This window comes from Dermochelys coriacea, chromosome 27 (genome assembly GCF_009764565.3).
Source record: "Dermochelys coriacea isolate rDerCor1 chromosome 27, rDerCor1.pri.v4, whole genome shotgun sequence".
In the NCBI taxonomy this organism is placed as follows: domain Eukaryota; kingdom Metazoa; phylum Chordata; order Testudines; family Dermochelyidae; genus Dermochelys; species Dermochelys coriacea.
The window spans coordinates 7,898,870-7,914,955 of NC_050094.1; the positions used below are offsets into that span (position 1 = coordinate 7,898,870).

Sequence of the window (16,086 nt, forward strand, 5' to 3'; positions counted from 1 at the left end):
TCACTTTTATACCAACAGAAAACACAGTATTGAACTAAGACACCTCAGCAACATTTATAAGATGCACTATTTTTGAGCTTCTGTATTGCTATAGGAAACAATTGTTACACACTGGAGGTCTTCTGTGGTGGCTTGCTTTTTTTTTTTTTTTTTTTTTTAAAATGACTCTGTTCTACAATGCTTAATGATTTAGTCACAGGGCACAGGTTGCCATGTCCTGATATTTTGATAACCTTATGTCATTACATGCTGATGCACCAGCATAGCAGCACGATGTTGTGGTGCCTGGATTCATCCCTGCAGAGACAGGTGGTCGCACTAGTAGATTTGTTTAGGGTGATTTAAAACATTAAGACAGGTTTCAGAGTAGCAGCCGTGTTAGTCTGTATTCGCAAAAAGAAAAGGAGTACTTGGGGAACCTTAGAGACTAATAAATTTATTTGAGCATAAGTTTTCGTGAGCTACAGCTCACTTAGCTCATGAAAGCTTATGCTCAAATAAATTTTAGTCTCTAAGGTGCCACAAGTCCTCCTTTTCTTAAAACATTAAGGCTGTGACCCCGAACTTAGCTGAAAACTGCAAGTTCAATTTGTTGTTCCAAGCAGTGTCTCAACACTGTATTTACAGTAGTACCATATTGGCCTTGCCACAGTCCTCTTTTGGAGGAAGAATTTCTTTTGGGGCTGGATTAGGAGTCTTTAAAAAAAAAAAAAAATCTCGCTCTTGTTGGTGCACAATTTGGATGAATGCTCGACTGAGTCGTTAAGGGTCCCTGGTGCCAACAGTGCATGGTGTGAGTCCCTGGGACTGTGTGTGTATACCTACAGATTGGGCTACCCTGGGCCTGTTCTAACTGAGCTTGCAAAGAACGGATGCCTTAAGAGAGCGTGGGGTTATGAGAGGACTACACTTCCCAGCACGCTCTGCGTCACCCGCAGACCCGCCCCTGCCTCGGGCTGCTGGTCTGAACAGGGCGGGCATGCGGCGCATGCGGAGTAAAAGAACACAACCCCCTTGGAGGCCCGCCCTCTGGCGGCCGGCGGGGGCGCTACACGGGAGCAGCTGCTGGCGCTGCGGCGTCAGGGGCGCCTGACTGCAGCCGCAGGACAATAGGCGGCCGGGCTCTGCGGGCCCGGGGCCAGGCCGGGCCGCACAGGGCCTGGCTCCGCGGGCCGGGGACGGCGAGAGGGGCCAACCAGGGCCCGGGCCCGGGCCCAGTACTGTGATCCGCACACGCTCCCCGGGTTCGTTCCTCGGTGCAGGGGCCGGGGAGGGAGCCGCTTGAGCCCCGCCAGCTCCGCCCCGCGGGCCGGAGCCGCTGCTCTCCGCCCCGCATGGGCTGCTGCGTGGCCCGGCGCCGCAGTGCTGCGCTGCCCGCGCCCTCCGGCCGGCGGCTCTGCGGGGCCCCCTGGCTGCGGGCGGGCGGCGCGGGCGCAGTGCGCTCGGCGGCCGGCGTGGGCGCTGCGCCTCGCCTCCCTTCCCCCGCCCGGTGCATTCTCCGATTAAAGGGAGGGGGAGGGCAGAGAAGGAGCCTGGCCGCCATTTTCCGAGCAGCGCCGCCGCCGCTCTCGCCCGGAGCGGGGGGGGAAGCACCGCCGCGCTCGCCCCGCCGCCGCCCCGCGGGCGGAGAGCGACGCCGAGCGCCCGGCCCAGCGCCCGCGGACCGGCGGGGACCCGCCGCCGGCGGCTCCGGGGCGCTCCCCGAGCCGGGGGTGGGGGGGCAGCTTCTCCCCCCGCCCCAGCCCGGGCTGCAGCCGCCGCCGCCGCCGCCGCCGCTCTGCACCCGGGAAGGGCGAAGGAAGAGCCCCGTCCCCCGCCGCCGGGGAAGACCGAGCGCGCCCGAGCGGGGGGGGGGGAGCCGGGGCTGGCGGTGCCTGTGCCGGCTGCGGCTCCGCTTCTCCCCTCGGTCGGCGCTTGTTTGCAAACTGCGCCCATTTTGTGCGGGGCTGAATCCGCCCGGACTGTGCTCTCGGCTCCATCACGTGGTAGGTGCCGCGGCCGCCCCGCTCCCTCGCCCCGCCGCCCGCCGCCCCTTTGTTACCGCAACTACCGCCGGCCCCGCGGAGCCAGGCAACTTTCAATGGCTCCTGCTCCCGCTGCGCTGCTCCCGCCGCGTGCATGGGAGGGGAGGGGGAGAAAGGGGGGGCCCGCTTCCACCTTCGCCATCTGCGGCCGGCGCCGCCGCCCCCGACCGCCTCTGATGTGGGTTTCGCCCGGTGCCAGGCACGGCCGGGCTCGGGGCTCCGGGTAGCGTGTGTCGGGTAAAGTACTCGGGGGTCACGGCAGCGGACCTCGCAGTCGGGGGGAGGGGAGCGGAGCATGTGGGGGAGAGCAGGGGCCTGACTCTGCTTTCGCTGCGGGGCTTGCTGCCTTCCCGGGGGAAGTGGCGCTAGCTTGGTCTGCTCCGGCCGAGCCCTGCCTCTGTAGGGAGCGCTCCTTGCGCCCGTGCCCCCGAGAGCGCGTGGCTGGCGAAGGGCTGCGGCTCCGGGGCGGGTGGATGGCGCCACTTTAAAGCGAAATCTCGCCCCCGGGCTGCAGCGCGCCCTTTGCGGCTCGCCCACGAACTTGGACGGTTCTCGGCCGGTTCTTCGAATGCGGCGGACCCGAAAGTTCCGAGGCCGAGTCCGGCATCGCCGCCCCCCCCCCCCCCCCCCGCTCCATTCACGCTCCCCGCCCGGGTGTGTTGCCATCTCGGTCACGTGGCTGTTTGTATGGTCTGTGATATTGTTCTCTCAAAAACAAAGAAGCCAGTCCAAAGCTGCCTTGCCCCTTCGCAAGAGACCAAAGGGCGATATGGGTCTTCACTTCAAAATTCCGGGTTTGGTTTTGTTTTCTCCCCCCCTCCCCCCCCCCCCTTTTATCTTAAACAGAAGAAAGTTGCATAATCTCCACCGTGTATAATTTTGCATGAGGAGCTTGCCCCTTCAAAGTAACATTAGGGCTAAGTGCAACATTAAGTATGAAAAGTAGTAGCGGGGCATGTGTGTAAATGTCGGTCACCTTCTCATGGTTTTTAAAGGCACTAATTGATTTATTTGTAAAAGCTTTGTGTACAGGCCTACAAAAAGTCTACCCATTTGGGACCTACAGCCATCTATGTTCTGACATGGGTTTGATCAGCCAAACCAGTTGAAAGTTTCGTGTGTGCATGGTTTATTTTAATTTTGGATTGGTGAAAATGTTTTCATTCTTCTCTAAATAGAAGCATATCAGTGTAGTCACATTTTTAAAGACTATTCCGTTCTTGCATGTCTGTTTATGATGAGAGGTTTAGAGCATTTCTGGTGCTCGATTACAAAGAACTTGACTACGGTTAGATTTGCTCAGGATCTTTTTAAAGCAACATCTTTGTATCTTCCGTAACAAATTTTCCCATTCATGTTTCTACAAAAAATTAGAAATACTTTTTTTGGTAAATTGGAGCATAGTCTCTCTCCTGCTGATAAATTTTATGTATGTTTGAAATTTGGCCTGTATGTTTATATAGGATCCTATATATGCCACCAGTCTGACTAGCAAACAGAATTGTAATTTTCCATAAAACTGACCATGGTACGTGAGGAATTACTTAGTTGTTTTGGATTTTTTTGTCTGACCACTATATTTTGAACAGTTCAGGCCATTTTCTTGCTAGCAGTTACATCATGTCATGTGATGTGTGCTATGATGTGTATTTCTAAAAATAAGACAAGGTAAAAAGCCCATCCTCAGGGAAGTTTAAAATGTGTTGTGAAATTGGGAAAGTACTTTAGTCATAACACTTTGACTAGTAATAAACTAATTTTTCTTCCTGGAGAATCCAGTTGATGTACTAGTATAAATTAAACACACCCACTTACCCTTTTAATTTCTTGAATTCAGATTATGAAGAGAATCTGATTTTTTTTTTTTTTCTCTTCTGAATAACTACCTTTTTAAAGTTTAAAAAAACAAACAAACAACCCACCATTGTTTTCAGAAGGGAATGTATAATGCCAGTTACCCTTTATGTATATTCTTCCCTTAAGCCCTCCCATACAACATGGGAAAGGTGGTATGGGTAGTGAGATGCCTTATAGATTTTAACCAGAAATTTATTAACTTAAATATAAAATGATGTTGACCTCTTTGACTTAGAATAGTTGCCTGACTTGATAGTGGGACCTCTTAAGGTAAACTACTGGTAAAGCGTAATTTGGGAGAAGGGGCTGGGGGAATTTTTTTCCTTAACTGTACCATCTCAGTGGAATCACTGTAAATCCATATTAGGCCCTGTCTGTGCTGCAAACTAAATCCATATTGTGGACTTAATTACAACACAGTTAAAGGTGACCTGGAAAAGGGGGAAGGATGGCAGTCTTTTATGTACTCTCATGTTTCTTTTATTATTTATAAAGAATGCCAAAAAGGTGAGAGAGTTGTTGTTGTGGTTTCTGTAACACTTTTTTAACACTAAATGCAAGCGAAGTCCACCCTGGAAGATTACGGTGACTGGAGAATATCGTAAAAACTGAACAATTTTTGTAAAGGAGAAGCGACTTTAAATACCAGCTTTAAAACTGGTTTTGTTAACACACGTAATTCCAACGCCCAATGAACACTTTGGACAAAGCATGTCTCTGGAGTTTCAACACCTTATTCTTTCAGTTAATAGAACTGACAAAACATATGCTTTGTGTCCCCAAGTAGTTCACCAGCGAAGCCCAGGAGGATCAGGCTTGATGTTTTAATAAGGTAAATAAGGAATAAAAATATATTTAGGCATTCTTCATGCATGCATCCTAAAGGCAGGTGGATAATGGAAGCCACCTCAATTTTGCAGGGATTATGCCTTGTACTCTTTTTTTTTTTTTTTCTTTTATTAGGAAGTTTTTGGGAAGAGCTTTAGAACTAACTTATTTTGAAGGTGTGTAAATTAAGTGTTTTCTTATCATGTACTTCAGTGCTGTCTTACCTCCCACACTTTTTTTTTTTTTTTTTTTTTTTTTAAATCAAACCCTGTGTGGCTATGCGATTGGGACAGTCTGTTGCATCAGCTGGGCCTTGGATGACAAACTGTCATTAAATTAACTTTTTTTTCTGGATATCGGGTAATGTGCTGGCTCGACCAAACAATACGCAAGAGTTTCTGTGTATGGTTCTTTATGTTCAGAGTGTTTTGTAGTCTCATTTAAAAAGTCTCTCAACACTTGGATGATCAGAATGGCAGGTGATCTGTGAAGTACAATTTCCTTTGTTGTATTTTATAAATAACATTTCCCCAGTCACAAAGTCTTCAAATGCACTCTGTGTATCTGGAATGCATGTCCAAAAACTTTTATTAGAGTTCTTCTCCTCCTCCCCAAAAAGAAAATCCTCTCCAGACTCCTGTACTATTGTTTGGCTGCATGGTTAAGGATGTAATTTTGAACTGCTTTGTTACACAATTAGGAAAAAGGCTTCCTGTCTCTTCTCAGTTGGACAAAGAGTTGCCACACATCAGGGTCCTGGTGATGCAGTTGCTTAGTGTCTGATGCCATGAGTATATTCTCTTCAAGGAACATTCAAACTGAGACTGTAGGGTGGGGGACAGTGCAAATGGCTTAGTGCAAAACTGTTCAGACTCCAAGAAGCGATGGAAAACATAACTTCTTGTAACTTGCTTCTCGGCAAACTATAATTTTAAGTTAAAGAATGAAAGCAGAAAATAAAATAGAAGTTCTGATGGTTAAGGAGATCTAATTCTAAAGAGTGGAGCTTGGGCACTGTGTGAATCCAGGATGAAAACATCTTTCTTTTTTTTTTTTTTACATGAACAAGAAAAAACATGGAGACGGGAAAAAGAATAGCTGAAACAAATCTAGAGAGAGGAAAGGGTACTTATTACAGGTCTGTTCAGACCTGTTTGACCATATCTTTGTCAGCTCCTCAGTTTAGACTTGTTGCTGCAGAATTACTTTTCTCTCTCCACCAGCTCTGTGAAGTGTTGAGGGTGGTGAAAAGTGTTTTGTTTAAAATAGCTTTATTGAAATCAGTGTCTTTACTGAAAGCTGATCCAGACTTTAGTCAAACTAGTAGCATGAAGTCTGTTATGAATGCTATACTAAGTTATACCAAACTTCATTGAGTTCCCTTCATGATTTTTATGCCCTCTTATTGAGCCCTACAGTGACATAGTGAAGCAATGAATATGAATGGAAAAGTTCTGTTCAACTGTCTTTTTATTTCTCTACCTTTTAGAAATGAAAAGTGACAAACCAGTTACCACATGGTAACTCTGGCTTAAGTTCCTTTTATTAGAAGAAAGTGCTTAGCACCCTAACCCTGGAATTTACTACATGGTGGTGTTGGATGCTGTGATGGTGACCCCCTGAATTGCTCTCTTCGGTGTGAGATCCTGAGCAGTTCTTAAAGCTGAGACCTATTGTCTGGCAGCAGTTTGCTAAATTAAAGCTTTTGGTTCATGGTCAGGATAATGGGTGTACTGGATTATTGATTCATTATAGAATAAGACACCTAAATGCCCAAAGAAGGGTTGTATAGTTCAGTGGATTGAGCATGGGGCTAGGAGCTTGTGTGTTCTAGTCTCTCTGCCAATAATTTTCCATGTGACCTAGGGTAAGTGACTTAAACTATTTCCTCACTGGTAAAATGATGAAAATATGGAACCCCCTCCCAGGGGTGTCAAGGTTTAGTTAATGTTTGTAAAGTGTTCTATGACGGTGACACATTTTGGCAAAATATTGAAAGTGAAAGTTAACATTTTGACCCTAGCACTTTCTCAAAAGAGCATGAGTTAAAGGAGGTGTTACTTTAACTGCAGCAATAGAGTGTGTACAACAAATCTGAATATATTTAAAAAATTAATAGACTTTTTGTTCCTGGTTTCAGAGTAGCAGCCGTGTTAGTCTGTATTCGCAAAAAGAAAAGGAGTACTTGTGGCACCTTGGAGACTAACACCTAGTTACCTTATCTAAGTCCTGAGTTCAAGACTGTTTCCTTGGCCAGTTGCCCAGAATGTACGTAAAAGTACAGGAAAGCTCTGTGCATTGTGGGTTTGTGGTGCAGCCTTCTGTGGTAGGGGGAATGCCAATCTTTCCAGTTTTGTAAATACAAGAAGAGCTGAGTTTTCAGATATTTTGTTTATACTTAAAGCATTTTTTTATGAGCATTCCGTTGCTTACATTTCACATTTTGCTTTTTCCATTTGACATTTGACTGCGTCTTTGCTCTGAAGAGTGATTCCCTCCTCCCTTTTGTTTAAAAAGGATAATGTTGGGGATTCCATATTAAAGACTTTATATTAAACTAGGTCATTTTGCAAGTAAAAGTTTAATTTCTGTACATGACTACCAGACTGCAAACTTCCTCTGGGAAGTGATAGTCAAGCTTGCTTTTTCCTTTTTGTACGTCCTTTTATCTGTAATTAACTTTGTGTAGACCAAATTATGGCATCCTGTGCAAGCCCTGTTGAGTACAGAGGGGGTTAGACAGATATAACAGATGATGCCATTTGAAGACCAGAGCTGCATAGGTGCCATTAAGAACATAATCTGTTTTTTTTAGTATCACTATTACTAGTGATGCTTGAGTAGGAAAGAGGCTAGGTATGCTTTCAGATTCAAGAGTTCATTTGCAGGCTTGACTCCTTTTATGTGTAAACTGAGTACACGCTGTCTCGAATCATTGAGGCTCCACTATCCAATTATTAGTCACTTCAGAGCAGAAACACTCTCTTTTTAATATTGAATTCTTTTATGGAAGGTTATAAAACACTCAATCTCATCCGTCATTAGAAGACACTGGTCCTTTAAATGTAGATAAGGGATGTTATATGCATATTAAAAGTGTCTTGGTTCATGCATAGATCTCTACGTCCTTTAATATCTTGACTGTCACAAATCTTTGGGAGATCTGAGACTTTTAAAACTATATAATTTTATTATAGGCAAACTGCTTGCCATGCTGTGTGTGATGGTACAACTAGTCCATCATTCTATGTTTTGTCACATTGTTTTCTTAATTAAAGCTTTTTGAGAGTTATACTTGCAGGAAAAATGCTTCTAAATTGGTAATCATCTTCTTTTCCAATTAAAGAATGTTGAAATATGACAAGATATTCTTTCCTCCTTTTTAGAAAAGAACCCCCACCCCAAAGGGGGGGGGGGGGGAAGTATATCTAGAGTTCAGGACTGAGGGCTTGTTTTAGGAAAGTCCTAGCACACAAGTTTTAAAGGCCTACTTCTAGGCCGGGGTGGCCATCCTGAGCCTGAGTAGGAGCCAGAATTTACCAGTCTACATTTCCAAAGAGCCACAGTAATATGTCAGCAGCCCCCCTTCCCTCCATCAGCATCCTCCCCTCCACTCCCAGAGCCTCCCACCCATGGGCAATCAGCACCTCCCCATCAGCTGTTTCATGGCATTCAGGAGGCTGGGAGTGGGGGGGAGTGAGGGCATGGCAGGCTCAGGGGAGGAGTGGGAAGGAGTGGAGTGGAGGCAAGGCCTGTGGCAGAGCCAGGTATTGAGCAGTGAGCACCCCCCCTCCCCCGGATACATTGGAAAGTTGGCACCTGTAGCTCCAGCCCCGGAGTCAGTGCCTATAGAAGGAGCCGCATAGTAACTTCTGAAGAGCCGCGTGTGGCTCTGGAGCCACAGGTTGGCCACCCCTGTTCTAGACCTTTGAGTTTGAGGCTTAGGTTGTATGCTTGCAGTCACTGGTTTGAATAGCTTTTCTATTCACACATTTTACAAAATATTGTCTTTAATCACATACATAGTGCAATCAACCTTATGTGTGCCTATAATCTAACCTTTTTTTATTTTTCCTGGATACATTTGATATCACTTCTCACAATGGGTTTCCTCTCCTCTCAGAATTCATTTCTTCAGTATTAATATTTAAACATTGCCATAAGTATGGACTGCTGTAGACAAATAGGACTGGTTTCTGCTCTGAGAAGCCTACAGTTAGCTTGGGCATAACATGGGCCCCCAAGAAGTTGAGAGGTGGGGGGGGAAAGCAAGAGAGGCTTATGTAGCACATGAATGTGAGGTTATTTGATTATAATGTATGTATTGTGCTCCTGTGCATGTAAACTTCTTAGTCTACAGATATTGCTAGGCTTAAGCTTTTGTTTCGGCATACTGGGAAATCTTGGCTTTCTAACATTGACTCCTATTCCCAAGTAAAGTAAGTGGATTTTGAGGGGTAGAGAAAGATTTCCTGGTGAAGAAGTTAGAGAGTAATATGGGAAAAGATGGAGGCACCTCATGGAAGGAGGGAACAGACTGAGCGTGAAGGTTAGTGGAGTTTGCATGTGGTTGGACAGAAGATGAGGCAAGGCAGGAAGAGGTGCAAGTGAAGACCATGAGTTTAAAATTTTCGATACAGGAGCTGCAAATCCATCTGAGGGCTTCTAGTGTGATGATGGATATGGCAGGGAAGAAAGATGACTTTGGCAGCAGAGTGTTGAATACATGGGAGAGGGATTGAAAGGTAAGAGTCAAGTAAACAAAGTAGGAAGAGGTCGCAGTAGTCTGGATACCAGGTTACCAAGGTGTGGATCAGGGTCTTGATGAATTGGAAGGGGCAGATTTTAGAAATGTATAGCGGAAGGACTTGAGGCTTGTCTACACTGAAAACACACTTTAGTGAAGACACTACCTATGCCAATGGGAGGGATTCTGTTGGTATAGATCAGTGATTCTCAAATTTTGGTATTGGTGATCCCTTTCACACAGCAAATCTGAGTGCAATCACCCCCCCCCCCCAATAAATTTAAAACTTTTTTTTTTGGTTAAATATTTAACACTATATATTATAAATGCTGGAGGTGAAGCATGGTTTGCTAGTGGAGGCTGATAGCTTGCGATCCCCCCATGTAATAATCTCCTGACCCCTGAGGGGTCATGACCCCCAGTTTGAGACCCCCTGGCATAGATACTCCTCCATCATCCTAGCACTGTCTACACTGGGGGTTAGGTCAATTTAACTTTGTCACTTAGGGTGTGACAAATCCACACCCCAAGTGATGTAGTTATACCAATTTAATGTCCTAGTGTAGACCAGGCCTTAGTGGGATCCTGGATATATGGGAGGGGGGAGAGCAAAGGGCGCAGTCAAAGAGAGGGAGGAGTCAAAGACTTTACCAAGGTTATGAGTCTTGGTAGAAAATACCACTCATGTCTCCATGATGAAGGGTGGGGAGAGAGGAATTTGTTTCAGCTATGTAGGATTTGAGGCTGGGGTGGATCATATAGGAAGAGTTGTTTGTAAGATAGTTGCAGGATTGGAGAGAGGTGGTGATTCAAGTCATTAGAGAAGATCAGTAACCAAAAAAACCCAACTTCATAAACAGAGTTAAGGTTGCCCAGTGGTATCTTATGCCCTTCCAGAACATTGAGCTCCGCTGAACACAAACCTCTGAAAACCAGGAAACAAAGGACATAATTTGAAGGGGAACAAAAATGGGGTGGGGGAGGTGTTTGGGGGAGCAGAGCTTCAAGTCCCCCTATATTCCCCACTGCACAGCTGTGACTCCCTCCTTTCCTCCACTCTCCTGCACTGCTCTAACCCCCTCTTCCCCCCCCCCCCCCCCCCCAAGTTCTGCTGCTTTGAGAGGAAAAGGTGAGGCTGGAGACCCTTCGCCACTGCTGGTAGCAGCATGGGTAAGGTGGAGCATTCTGGGTTCCTTTCCCTTGTTTGGGGAGCAGTGGAGACATGGGGCAAAACTTCCGAAAAGATCCTCTGCAGAATGCAGGCAGAAAGCAAGGTATGTACACAAGGACAGATTATCTATCTGAAAATTGCCAAAGGGTAAGGCTCAAATTACAGAGCTTGAGTGCAACTCGGGTTCAATGACCACAGCATATTGCTTTGAGCCTCCCAATTTCTATGACAACAGATACCCACTGGGGCCTCAACAGTAGTCTTGCTGCATGTGCACATATTGCTCTTTTAGTCCAAGTTGTGCCAACCTAGAGTTACAAACTTTTTCAATATTGCTTCCCCAAAGATCAGTGGCTTCAGTGCACTAACTTAGAAAAATGTCAAGGGGGATAGCAGTTTGGGGAAGATTAGAGCCATACATTGGAGCCCAGGTATATGCAAAACCTCCCCGTATCTTGTGAACAGCTGACTTTTTAGGGGAACTCAGGAAACCCTGCTCGACCTTGGACCACTTATTTATGCCACACCAGCATGAGTCACAGCAAACTTCAAGATACTGAGTAATCATGTGAATTTTAGAGCACTTAGTATAGAATTTGTAGGACTGGAAGGGACCTTGAGAGGTCATCTAGTCCAGTCCCCTGCACTCATGGCAGGACTAAGTATTATCTAGACCATTCCTGACAGGTGTTTTGTCTAACCTGCTCTTAAAAATCTCTAATGATGGAGATTCTACGACCTTCCTAGGCAACTTATTCGAGTGCTTAACCACCCTGACAGGAAGTTTTTCCTAACGTCCAACCTAAACCTCCCTTGCTGCAATTTAAGCACATTGCTTCTTGTCCTATTCTCAGAAGTTAAGGAGAACAATTTCTCCCCCTCCTCCTTGTAACAATGTTTTACGTACTTGAAAACTTTTATCGTGTCCTCCCCCTCAGTCTTCTCTTTTCCAGACTAAACAAACCCAGTTTTTTCAATCTTCCCTCGTAGGTCATGTTTTCTAGACCTTTGATCATTTTTGTTGTTGTTCTCTGGACTCTCTCCAATTTGTTCACATTGTTCCTGAAATGTGGCACCCAGAAGTGGACACAATACTCCAGTTGAGGCCTAATCAGCACGGAGTAGAGAGGAATAATTACTTCTCATGTCTTGCTTACAACACTCCAGCTAATACATAACAGTCCACTTTTAAACTGAAAGTGATGCTCAACCTTAACTATAACAGAGCTTTTGCTATAATGTCCAAAGAGAAAGTGTGGAGGGAATACTTGACAGAGCTCTGAGATAATACATACTGCTCTGTGTTAGGAGAAGTAGTTCACTAACTCTGTCGTATCTTAACAATTACTGCTTTGATATATTGCAAAATCTGAGCCGTATCTTCTGCTGACAATGCAAGGGCCATAAACAAAGTGGATGAAGATTGTTTTTAAAAATGAATTTGTTCCTTAATGGTTCTTTGTTGTCTATATAATACTAGTAATGTGACTCAGTGGCAGAGAAACCGTGATATCTGCAACTTGGACTACTAAGAATTTTAATTGTGCCCTCTGCAGGCCAAAAACTTGGCTTTCTGAAGGAGAAAAGATGATCGCAATGTATAAAGGTCTTAGTTGTGTGGTTTTGTGTGTTGGCTAATTTGGGCCTTATTTAATCTTTCCTGGAAGACACTGGAGGGCTTGAGAACTATTAGGATTATGACATTGAAAATACTACAGTAGTATAAATTGAGCACTTTGAGGAGAGGGACTTCAAGTCACTGTTTTTACTTTCTGTCTTTTGTGCAGAGGAGGAGGGAATGTGAACATCTGAGAAAATTAGGGGGAAAGATCTCTGTATGTAAGTGCTTTCACCCCTTCCGTTGAGGACTGAGAGCATCTACCTCTGTTTTCTCATCAGCCATCAAGAACAAGGAAGAAGAGGTTTGATATTCCAGAACTCAGAGGCAGGAGCTCCATCCCTCTCAAGGCACAACCACTCTTTTTTTTTTTTTTTTTTTTCCCCTTGAAGGTCATCTTTAGGGAGGGAAATGTTGCCTGAAATTTTTGTTTCAGATATATCACTAATAACTCCTATTAGCTATTGCTTTTGCTTGTTGGAAATTTTGCAAAAGAATAATTGGATTAAAATAAAACTTTTGCAGATTACCTTTGAGAAATTGGAGGCCTCTTAAATCAGTGGAACAAAGAATGGAAAGAGTATTTACTGAACAAGGAGAATTTGGAAACATTTTATAAATCTGAAAGTTCCATCCCTCTTCTTTCCATTCCTCCTGTAAAGCTGGGATAAACCTAGGGCTTGTCTAAACAGATGTGCATTGGTTGAATTTGTGATTTTTCTCACTCCACGCCCCTCCCCCCAATTGGATTTAGTTAAATATGTGAACACTCATATTTCTATGTTAACTAGGTTTATTTTGGTTTCAATTAAGTTGATTAGGAACAGGTTTAAAATGCACAAAGTCAAATTACTCTTAATACAAAGTAAGTGTCCATGCTGGCATTTAACCTTATTGAACTTAAACTAGTGCAAGTTTGTGTGTACACAGAGCCTTGGATTCCCAGGTTAGGACCCAGTCGTCTTACTTTTTTTTTTCTCCATATAAACTAAAAGATCTCTGAAAGATGTTAAGTCTGTATATAGGTTGATACCAAGATCAGGCTTTCAGAATCTACGGTAATGGGCCCAATTAGATTAGTGTACCTACTTTATAGGGAAACTGAAAAGCAGAAGTGTGAGTGAATGCTTCTGACAGCAGTGCTTATGAATAAACAGCTGATCTAAATATTCAAGTCTCATCAGTGAAAGCCTTGGTAGGGAATTTAATAAAAAGAAGCCTTCTGTAGTGAAGCTGTTTTTTCTATGAACAGCCCATCCTTACTACAAGTGGAGTGTTTGCTACAACTAGAATTGTAATCTGCACATTGAATGCATTGAAAGCCTTTGGCCCTGTATGTAGGGAGTAAAATTATGTTTATTGAAGTCTGTTTTTCAGCATGGTTTAGTATGGGTTTAAGAACACCGCTAGGCATTGCCAACGCATACTGTATTGCACATTTATAAAAAAAAAGGTAGAATAGGCTCCGTTCATACTAGGTAAGCAAACTACACAAGAAAATACTTAGCACTGTATACACAAATCCTAAAGGACTTTTTTATTCTAAGTGGATAGAGCAGTGGACTGGAACTCGGGAGGCCTGGGTTCTGGTCCCAGCTCTGCCATTAGTCTATTGCGTGACCTTGGGCAAGTTGCTTCCCTCAGTGCCTCTGTGAAATGGTGGTGATGGAGGTCAATTCTCTGTAAAGCGCTTTGAGATGTATTGATGTAAAGCACTATATAAGAGCTAGGTATTCAACACAAATGGAGTTTAAAGTCAGTTTAATTTAGGTTCTAGAGTTGGGCTTGTCTTAAAGGAGAACCTCCCCCCCTCCCCCAATCCTTGACCATCAATAGAAATATTTGATTTTTTTTGTTTTCAATATTTGTCGCCATGTTGGTCCCAGGAGATTAGAGGCACAGTGTGGGTGAGGTAATATCTTTTTAGCTCAAAAGCTAATCTCTTCCACTAATAGAAATTAGTCTAATAAAAAAATATTATCTCACACACCTTGTCTTTCTCTGATTTTTCTCTGTTTACATGGAAAGGTTATTTTTGAAGGGAATAAAACTTCCCAGCAGTTCATATAATGTAAACACTGCAGCATACTTCTACTATATAGCTGAACTAGAAAGCAAATCGGAAACAGGCTATTAACAAAATTAATTTTAGCTCTGAGTAAATTTAAAAAAGCATAAATGGGGGCAGAGGGGAAGCCAATGCCAAAAAAACTAATATTAATCTAAAACGAAATCAGTAACAGGTACAGACATCTGGGGATTTTTAAATATTTTTAACATCATTATTCCTTGTCCATTATGGGTGGCTTCCATTGTAATTATAACATTTAATGTAAACTGATGTACAACTGAGGGATTGGTTTATCAGATACAAATATTTTGATTTAGGATTTCTCTGAACTTTTCACTTTTGCTCTTAATGTTAATAAGTATTGAAATACAATAGAAAAGCAGTGACATGTTTATCTGCAACATAAAAACAAATGGAAGATAAAGGAAAAGCTATAAAAGATCAACTAAATTGTTAGGTTTCAGAGTAGCAGTCGTGTTAGTCTGTATTCGCAAAAAGAAAAGGAGTACTTGTGGCACCTTAGAGACTAACAAATTTATTAGAGCATAAGCTTTCGTGAGCTACAGCTCACTTCCGATGAATGCATCCGATGAAGTGAGCTGTTGCTCACGAAAGCTTATGCTCTAATAAATAAATTGTTAGAATAGTCTTGCACTTTCAAAAATGTGTAATAATGCTGACATTTTAATGATTAAGTAAATGGCTAGTTGATCTGAAACTTCTGTCAGTCTTAGGAAAAACTGCAAGATCATTAACAAAAGAGTGACTTGACATTTTACTTAACTCATTTTTTTTCTTGTGAGTTGAATGTTTCAGTGATAGTGATTTTTATTGCTCTATCAAGGTGGGTAGAGATGAAACTGTCATACGCCAAGAATTTAGGAAAGGGAGAGACCAAGTAAACAGCTGGTTTCAGTATGCATCCTGTAGTAGCGGGGGAAAACTTTGGACAACCTAAACTATTGTTAGTATTTTGTTTAAATCTTTGAGTTTGGAACACAGCTAGTTCCCAAGTGGATGAAACCTGAAAGGATCTAACTTTACAAGGTTTCCAAGAAAGCCACTGGCATTGTTTTGCTAGATAGGAATATGTGTGTGTTTGTGTTCTGTTCTTTTCTTTTCTTACCACTGGGAGTCAGTGTGGGTGGAGACTTATTCCACCCAAAGCCATGTCCACCTATGCTAGCAAACTTAAGCAGCAATTTACCACTGATGCAGCCTCATCCGTAGAAGTCATAGTGGAAGCTGTAGTGTAGACATAGCACAAACAATCTGTTGGGGGTTTGTGATACTGATGTATGGTGAGAGGGGTATATAAGGCAGTTAACTTGTTTGGGGTGAGAGGAGGATGTTTCAGTTCTCTTTGGGTGGGATTTTCTCCATGCAGACTTCTTAGGAATTTAGAAGTAGTATGGTCTTGTGGTTAAGGCACTGGACTGGGACATGGGAGATGTGGATTCAATTCTCAGCTCTGCCACAGACTTCCTGTGTGATCTTGGGGGCAAGTTACTTAACCTTTGTGTCTTAGTTTAAAGTGTAAAATTGAGATACTAGTCTGTTTACACTGGAAACTCTTTGGGCCCGGATTATCTCTTACTGTGTGTGTGTGTGTGTAATGCCTAGCGTTGTGGGGAATCTCTAGGTGCTAGGATGATGACTTGGAATTTCTGAAGTATACAGACCACTACTGGAATTATTTTTAAAAAATGCTCAATGTTGGCCTAACTTTGCTCTCACTGAAATCAATAGTTGTATTATTGATTTGAATAG

The 16,086-nt window shown here is 43.7% G+C and overlaps 1 protein-coding gene across 11 annotated transcripts in view; it reads left to right on the forward strand.

Annotated features, from left to right (window-relative positions):
* Positions 1–16,086, forward strand: part of KANSL1 (KAT8 regulatory NSL complex subunit 1) — a 184,084-nt gene that overhangs the window by 17,069 nt on the left and 150,929 nt on the right. For 2 of the 11 annotated variants that reach the window (XM_038385915.2, XM_043503457.1), the window contains exon 1: positions 1,534–1,985. The exons of 5 other annotated variants lie outside the window; for them this stretch is intronic. The gene's annotated coding sequence lies outside the window, so the exon portion shown is untranslated. 4 more of the 11 variants (XM_038385929.2, XM_043503458.1, XM_038385928.2 and 1 more) reach the window with 4 other exon arrangements.